Here is a 9297-nt window from a genome sequence, read left to right as displayed (position 1 = left end):
TGCGGTGGGGGGCCGGTCAGCGCCTACGCCCTGGGCCGCTGGCGCTGCGACGGGGCGACCGGCTGGGACCGCTCAGCCTCGGGACCCCCGGGACGCCTGACGGCGCCGGTCCCTCCCGCAGCCCTCACCGAGCCCAGCGGGGCGCGTGCGCGCGGGGGCGGGGCGGGAAGGGGCGCGTGCGCGGGCAAGGAGGAAGGGCGCGTGCGCACGAGGGGCGGGGCGGCCAGGGGCGTGTGCGCGCGGGGGCGGGGAGGCCAGGGGAGCGTGCACGAGGGGCGGGGCGGCCAGGGGAGTGTGCGCGCGAGGGTGGGGCGCGTGCCCGTGAGGGGGCGGGGCAGCCGCGGGTCCGTCAAGGGGGAGGGTCGCGGGCGGGCCGTGGGCACGCAGGGAGGAGAGGCCCCACGCGAACGCCTGCCACCCTCTCCCTCTCTTTCTGAGGCACCGGCCCCCGTGTCCTTGTGGCTGGCTTTTCTTAGGCTGAGACGGTGGTAAAAGGTTGGCAGCTGCAGGTGACGTTCTACCAAGATTTGAACTCGGATCTCTGGATTCAAAGTCCAGAGTACTGAGCATTACACCATGAAACCGCGCGCCTCTAGTTTATTCCAAGCTGTCAGACTTTGGGGAGTGAACCGAATGTGGTCCCAAAAAACAAACTGCAGGGGTGGAGACGAGGAGGGGGAAGTAAAAGGGCCAGACAGGCTCCACCGAGATTTGAACTCGGAGCACTGGATTCAGAGTCCAGAGTGTTAACCATTACACCATGGAACTGGCTGCAGCAGATGCTGCTGCCATCTGTCCCTTGATGGGGACGCGGGACCAAGGACTGGCACACAGGGAGAGGGCACCTTGGAGCATCCGCAGGGCCCAGGGCACACTGCACACAGTCCGATCCGAGAAGACCCAAAAGTTAGCTCCAGGGAGGGAAAACGTACCGTAGCAGAGGATGGTTTCCATCCATCGACCTCTGGGTTATGGGCCCAGCACGTTTCCGCTGCACCACTCTGCTGCCTGGAGTTGTGTGCAGCCTGCATCCTTGAGACCCGTTGCAGGCGTCACCTGCCCTGACAGTGACCGCAACAAGGAGACCCCGCAGCCGGCAGGAACCCAGTAAGGGCAAAGGGCGGAAGGGGGAGCAAGGCGCTTGCCCCCTTACAAATAAAGAAGACTAATTTTTTGCTGTTAAAAACAAACTAAGTTGAGAAACACAACCTCTATAGCTCTAAGTGTCTGTGTCTCTGGATAATGGTGACAGTTCTGCATTGGTGGTGGTGGTTGGAATTTTGGAAAGAATAAAAACAATGTTTCTCCCCATCAGCTGCAATGACTCCTACCTTAAGCTGCACAATTGTGAAAAAACTCTCCTTGTACTGCTGCTGCTTCTCTTGACCTGCTCCTTCCCGGTGGCTAACGAAGCTGTTTCTTCTGTATAAAACTGCTTAAAATCAAAGTATTAAATTCTGCTCTTCAGAAACATGTAAATACAACCCTCCTTTTCAAGGAGGTATAAACTGTTTCCCCAGGAACACTCTGGACATAAATCCTTTAGGAAAAAATTTTTTTTAATTAGCGTTTCGCGTTTTAGAGATGGGAACCTGCGGTAGCAGATGGGAGGGTATCTCCTCTCTGAAGCCAGCAGAGCAACAGGAACAAGTGAGACAGACTGAAACACCTTCTGGGATCAAATTAGGAGTGGCAGCCAAGATACTCAGAGGATGTGGCTACAGTGAGTTTAATGGGCTATTTTTATGGGCAGGGTTAAGGGAAGCCAACAAGCAGGGGTTGAGTCCCAGCAGTAAACTGTCAGTACCCCAAGGCCTGAACAAACAGTGGGGAGCAGCTCCTGGGCCCCGTGAGAGCTGGAAGTATTGGAGAGCGCCTCCAACAGGAGCCCTGGTCTTTCTCAGAGGGAGTCCCTGTGACTCCTCAGCCAGGCATGGAGAATTTTGAGGGATAAAAACTCCAGCCTTTCTCCCGTCCACCGTCCAGTCTCCTGCCAGGGTCTCCCGTTAGCTGCAGCAGCTGGCCTCTCCCTCTGGCTTCCAGTTGGTCTGAGGGATCTAGGTGGTGGTCTGAAGGAGCAAACAGAAGGTGTCCATTGCTACAGGTTGCATCTATAACGCCAGGCGTATAACCACAGCTGCCAAGAGAAGTGAAGGAGGGAGGAGGAGGAGGGCCTGAAGTGAAGGCCTGGAGCAAAGCCAGTGGTAGGGACTTACCTAGCTTTGGCTGTGACACACCCAGCAGGGCAGATGGGGCAACCCCTGCTCAGAACATCAAGAGAGACTGGTGGTTGCTAGGGGAGTGAGGCCTCCTGAGCTACAGCCACACAGCTGGACTGTGAGCCTCAAATGTCACCACAGGGGTCTAAGATTGTATGAGTCTGATGAAACCAGACATCCAGATATTTACAGTTGGAGGTAGGAGCAACAATGGGTGCTTCCTTGGGCAGTGCACCTCATGGTCCTCTTGGCCTGAGGTGAGGAAATGCCCCCATTCCTGGCAGTGGCTCATGGTCTGGCCAGACTGTCAGGCAGTCAGTAAAACCAGATTGGGGGATTGAAGTCAAAGAGGCTTGGTGACGAGGTGTGTGGATGGACTCCTTGGAGTGGGCCCAGAATTTGAGATTATGCACGCTCCAGGAGAAAGCCCATCCGAAGGTCCCTGTCTTACTTTCTGAGAGCTGCTGTAACAGAAATACCACAAGTACATGGCTTTAATGAACAGAATTTTTTTTGCTCACAGTGTAGGAGGCTAGATGTTCGAATTCAGGGCACTCGTTCTAGGAGAAGGATTCTCTGTGTCAGCTCTGGGGGAAGGTCCTTGTCTATTTAGCTTCTGTTCCTTCGTGATCTTCATGTGACATGTTGTCTATCTTCCCCCATCTCTGCTTGCTTACTTGGTTGCTTACTCAATCTGCTTTTACCTATCTCAGAAGAGACTGATTTAAGACACACCTTACAATAAAACAATAATACTGCCTCATTAACACAACAAAGAAAACCCATTCCTAAATGGAATTATAATCACAGGTATAGGGGTTAGGATTTACAACACATATTTTTGGGGGGACACAATCCAGACCATAATAGTCCCCACTGTGGAGAAGGTTTGTAATCAGGTGGTTGTGGGAGGTGACAGCCATCAGACTCTCTGCAGCTGCCCTGGTGGTGCTGGTTTAATAGCTGTTGGCCAAAATGGCCACAGGGACAGAGAGGACCACCATGCCAGGCTTGGCAACATGGGACTCCCTTTTTCCTCACTGAGGCTGCTCTGATTACAACTCTTGCTAAAGTTTTTAGTGATGCCAACAGTGAGTCCTAATACCAGCTGGGGTGGGGGAAGACCACCAGTCCACCTGACAGCAGGTGCCCTGCACTAAATCCCTCCCCCAGGAGGTGCGGAGGCCTAGCTTGAATAGGCCCAGTCCTGGCTCAGATCTGCTCCCTGCGCGTCATGCTCCTCAGGGTGCTCCTGGCCAAAGCACTCGCCTTACAGTGAAAGCAACAGGCAACGGGCTTTTGCTGCAGGGAAATTATTTTCCTTTTCTGAACCTCCTCATGCAGACGCAGCTGGCCCTAGGGAGGAGTTATAGCCCATTTCCTCAGTAGTCTTGGAAGTGAGATTACAGGATCAGAGTATGCCATCTTTTCACACTCCTGACAGGTGTATCAAAACGCTTATAAAAAGCCTCAGCACAAGGGCAACCTTGAAGCCTCGCACTGGCCACAGTTCCTGACAGTCCAGGTGCAGCACGTGCTCATCGGGGGAGACACCAGCAGGACTGCAGCCGCCCATCTGGGACTCATCGCCCATTTCTCTCCCGTCTTAGAGCAGACTCTGCCCCTGGGCAGTGCAAACCCTCCACAGTTCACCCCCTTGCGCTCCACAGGGCCCAGCGGATGAAGGCAGAAGCACGGGGCAGGGTAGGGTACACTCAGCGACCACGTGGCGCCCGGTCACATGAGCGTGTGCGCCTTCGCGTGAGGGCCCAAGCGAGGCTGCGGGGTGGAGGGAGGAAGAGGGTTCCCTCAGCAATGCCACCTCCCCAGGTGTCAAGAGTTGCTCTCTGCACCCCAAACCCCTCCTTGCTTCCTGGCCTCATTCAGCAGAGATGTCCCTACTACTGCTTTGGCTCGGATGCTTGGTGCAGGGTGCATGTGGTGGACCCCGTCTCTGCGTGCCTAGCTGTGAAGCTGCCCTGCTAACGCTTGCTCCCCCATTATGACCCTAATACCTCGCAGCATGTTTTCTCCTTTTCAAAATGGGTGATTGAGAGCTTGACACAACTAACTCCACAATGATACTCTAAGTAACCTATAAGTTTTTTTTTTAATTTTTATTGTGCTTTAAGTGAAAGTTTACAAATCAATTCAGTCTCTCATACAAAAATTTATATACACCTTGCTGTATACTCCCCCGAATGAGGCAGCACACTCCTTCCCTCCACTTTCTATTCTCGTATCCTTTCAGCCAGCTTCTCATCCCCTCTGCCCTCTCATCTCCCATCCAGACAGGAGCTGCCCACATACTCTCATGTGTCTACTTGAGCCAAGAAGCTCAATCCTCACCAGTACCATTTTCTATCCCATAGCCCAGTCCAATCCCTGTCTGAAGAGCTGGCTTTGGGAATGGTTCCAGTCTTGGGCTAACAGAAGGTCTGGGGACCACAATCCCCAGGGTCCTTCTAGTCTCAGTCAGACCACTAAGTCTGGTCTTTTTATGAGAATTTGAGGTCTGCAGCCCACTGCTCTCCTACTCACTGAGGGGTTCTCTGTTGTGTTCCCCTGTCAGGACAGTCATCAGTTACAGCCAAACACCACCTAGCTCTTCGGTCTAAGTCTGATGCAGTCTCGTTTATAGGGCCCTTTGTCTCTCTTAGGCCCATAGTTACCTTGTATATGAGTTTGTTTGTTAATTGCACCAGCTGCACTGGTCTCTTTCCAAAGGGGTGCGGGGTCATCTTGGCTTTTTCAGCCTTGCTCTCCCTCCTCTTCTTTGTTCTCTTGAGAGATGACCTTCAGCCTGCAAGATGGCAGCTAGGAAGGCTGCCTGGCACTTTTGGTCTGCAACTTTCTTTCTTGCACCTTATCTCGGTCACAGTAAACTTGGCAGGCCAGTTCCACTAGCCAAGAGCTTTTTATATGTTTTTGTTTGTTTGTTTTGCCTGTTACAAACAGAGAGTCAAAATGCCTGACATCCATATCTTTAGTTTAATAGTTTCTTGTAGTTGTGATGTATACTCATCTGACCATCTGTGGGCTATGTGCTTGCAAACATGTAATCCTTGGAAAATGATATTTAAACTTTAATGTAAAATTGCTTTTTGGGACTCCATAAAGACAGCTTGCATTGCTGCCCGACTCCCCATTAGTGTTACCTCCTGATAAACATTCTCTTTCTAACTTGGAGTACATTTCATTGGCTAGACTGCTCCAGGGCACGGACCCCAATCGTGTAATACCCATCAAACTCCAACTCAGGCTTAGCCTTCTCCGTGTCGCTGTTCCCACATCTCTCAAACGGGGACGTGAACTGCCAGTCTGCTTCTTGCTGGTCCCCGAGCTACACTAAGACCCTTGCAGAGGGGGCCTGTCGCCTGGCTGAGTCCAGGCATCCCAGGAACTGCTCAGTGTCTGCAGACGACTGGCCAGGCTTACCCTGCTCCCACTCCACTTCTCCTGCTCTGCTCCTCCCTGGTGAATTCCTGAGCAGCACAGCCCATCAGCTCCTTCTTGTCCTCACCCACCACCACCCCTGGCGTCTGCTTTCATGATCATCTCCACCTGCAGACTTCAGGGGGCACTGCAGTGCTGGTATCAGCACACAGGCAGTACTGGTGTGGTCCCCGGACCAGAGGGGGATTCGGTAAGCCACCCAAACTCTAGTGGGATCCAGACGATGTCGTGGTTTCCATGCTCTGCGAGGTCCAAAGTGCTGAGTCATAGTCTTTGACTTCCAAGTCAGCACCCTTTCTTATTTACCACAAGGACTTTGCCACTCTCATGTTCCTTCCCACGTAGTCCTCACCTGGAGCAGCTCCCCTTGCCTCCCACCTTACAGACAAATGGGAGCCCGGTGCCAATTCCTAGGGTTCTTCCAGCTCCCCACTGCTCCCTAGTATCCACCATCCGTCTCATGCCTCCAGCATGGGAGTCTGACTCCTGGTCCCGGGGGCCTAAAGCTTATGTCATTTGGAGCACTCACTTTAAAAAAAAGAATACAAAATTAGGTATGAAGGTGAATGTTGATTCGAATAAGAAAAACTCACAACAAATTGCAAATTATAGAAAGCTGATAAATCCACAAATCTCAGACAATTAATAAAATATTTTTATTAACTGCCTGAAACACCTCTAATATGTCTTCTCCTCAATGTTTGGCTGCAGGCCTTGATTGCCTCTTCAGATGGCAATGATTTAGTAATTTTTTTATAGAAAGAATGGAAAGGGTTGATTAAAAAAAAAAAATAGTGACAATTTAGAAAAGATCTGGTCAGGGTCACATTCCTACTGGAAACACCAAGTACATTTTTAGGATTGCTATGAGATTTGGCAACAGGTCTATAGAGTTTCTGTTCTGTCTGAGCTGTAGGACTGCAAATGTTTCAAGTTTCAGGGTGCAGGAACTGGTCATCTCAAATCCGTGGTGGCCTCGGAGTGGCATTCAATGAGCTTCACAGCATTGTTGATTTCTAGATTTCACGTCAAATCAGGATGAGACGGAAACTACATCCCACGTTTGCGATTCACTCCTTTTATTTAACAGGCGTGCACACCCTTCTGCTGATTTCGGCTGTTTTCTAAGAAGGTACCTGGTGCATTTTCGTGTGCTTTGTGTGCAACCGAAATAAATGAAATCTTCACGTGCCCTGTGGAGACTTTGTCACTTTTGAGAGTTTTCAAGATAGTCATTGATTTGAAAATCAGTCTGATGTAAGTAATTTCCATCTTGTTGGAAACGGTATACAAGCATAACAATACAGGCAAGGAATAGACTAACCAAGAGCACACAGCAGTTTCAACATTTAAAAAAGAAAAAAAAAAACTTTCATTATGCTGAATGAAATAAGCCAGACACCAAAGGACAGATATTGGATAATCCCTCATATGAAATATCCAGAGTAGGCAAATGCATAGAGATAAAAAGGTTATTAGTGGTTACCAGGGGCTGGGGGAAGGAGGGAACGTGGAAGGCACACTGAGCTTCTGTGAATGTGATTCATGTCACTACATTGTACTCTTAAAATGATTAAAATGGAATTTCTTTTGTTGTTGTTATATTTTGCTATTGCTGCTGTGCCATTGAGGTGGCTCTGCATGACCCCACGTACAACAGAACAAAAGACATTGCCTGGTGGTCCTGTGACACCTTCACCATCGTTGGTATGCTCAAGTCCATTGTTGTGGCCACTGTATTTTGAGTGCCTTCCAACATTCATCTTCCAGCATTATACCAGACAATATTCTGTTCTAACTCATTGAATTCCTTGGCTGGTTTTCAGAGTAGACCACCAAGCTTTTCTTTTTAGTCCATCTTAGTCTGGAAGCTCTGCTGAAACCTGTTCACTGTGGGTGACCCTGCTGGTATTTGACATACCAGTGGCCTAACTTCCAGCATCACAGCAACATGCAAGCCACCACAGTAGGACAAACTGACAAACAGATACTGGATATATATTTTACCATAATAAATTAAATTTTTAAAAATTGTGGTGAAAATATACATGTCGAAAGATCTGCCAACACAGTAACTTTCACATTTATAATTCAATGACATTGATTATATTTTTCATGTTGTGCCACCATTACTTCTATCCTTTTCTAAAATATTCCACCACCACGAACCTAAACTCAGTGCCCCCAAACAAAAACTCCTCCTCTCCCACCCGTGGAACCACTAAGAATCTTTGGCTTTGATATATTTGCTTATTTCATATAAGTGAGATCATACAGTATTTGTCCTTTTGTGACTTGTTTCACTCCGCACAATGTTTCAAGGTTTATCCACGTCATGGCACACGTCGGTGACTTCATTTCTTTAAATTTATGGCTGCATAATATTCCAATCTATGTTCATACCACATTTTATTTATCCATTCACAAAATTTTTTTTTTAATTATTTCAAAATATTTTTCTGAGAAGCATCTCTTTTGTCCATTGTATGCTTTGTTCGATCCTCTGTAAATACTGGGGTTACAACTTTTAAAAAAATTGTTAGCAGGGTTTGGTGAAGTTTATCATAACAGGATATAATAAAGGTCACAGGACTTACTGGGGTCAAGAGACTCGTCAGTGGGCCAATGCTGACCTGGTACGCTGCTGGACACACATCCCGAGGCTACCTTTGTTACCTTCATCTTCCTTCTGCTTTTTTTTTACTTCTGCTTTGTTGCTTCCTGTCTGGGAGCGTCTTGATTCTGATAATATTCTTCATCTGTGTTGTTGTTCTCACTGTCCACATTTTCTTAGCTATTATGATTCTCTTCTATATCTTCGAGATTTTGACCATTAGCATTTTTTGTTTCCATTGTGAGATATTTGTATTTTGAAGCTTCTATCAGACTTTCATTTTCTTTTTCAGGAGAGTACTTCGTTCTAGTTATGTTTGCATTTTGGTGTGATTGATAATTCTAAAAAAGCATACTATATTAACCTGAACTTAAGGCAGATACAAGTGCTGCTCAAATGCATTTTAAGATTGCCGCTGGGCTGCATCCAGCTCTTCACTGTGTGATACAATAATCTCACGCCATAGCCACTCATTTCCAGTGAATGCGTGAAGGGCTTTTGTTACTAGGACATGAGTTTCTTTAGGCCCTGGATTTCCAGTCTTTGGCACAACAAGGGGCCTCAGGTCTGATCTGAAATGTCAGGCTGCAGAAACTACGACTTTGCACAGGTATGCTCACCTGAGAAACTACTCGATAAAGGGGGCACGTTGGCTGCAACTGTACGTGCTACTCTGTAGGATGTGTCCCTAGGAGCGAGAACTCTCAAGCTGACTAGCTCCCAGGGAACCATCCTGGGCTCCAGTGTCCACTTCTGATGTCAGCAGCATGCTGCACAGACCGAGTGTTGGCCTGGCACACTTTCAAACTTGTCTCACCTCCATCCCTGCATCCCTTGGTACCAAGTTGTCACAGGCGGGGTTATCTAGAGATGTAAAACCAGTGAAGCGCATGCATGGATGGACAGATAGGTAGATAGACAGATCTCAAAGAAATGGCTCACACGGTTGGAGAGGCTGGCAAGTCCCAAATCCACAGGTCAGGAATCAAGCTGGAGGCTTCTCCTGAC

The 9297-nt window shown here is 48.8% G+C and overlaps 1 non-coding gene across 1 annotated transcript; it reads right to left on the bottom strand.

Moving 5' to 3' along the window:
* Window positions 1–696: 696 nt before the first annotated feature.
* On the bottom strand, window positions 697–768 carry TRNAQ-CUG (transfer RNA glutamine (anticodon CUG)). Its single transcript has one exon. It is a non-coding gene; the product is annotated as a tRNA-Gln (tRNA).
* Window positions 769–9297: the final 8529 nt, after the last annotated feature.

Source organism: Loxodonta africana, chromosome 18 (assembly GCF_030014295.1).
Source record: "Loxodonta africana isolate mLoxAfr1 chromosome 18, mLoxAfr1.hap2, whole genome shotgun sequence".
Lineage (NCBI taxonomy): Eukaryota > Metazoa > Chordata > Mammalia > Proboscidea > Elephantidae > Loxodonta > Loxodonta africana.
Note: the sequence above shows the minus strand (reverse complement) of the source record. Positions and strands in the feature narration are given on the sequence as shown.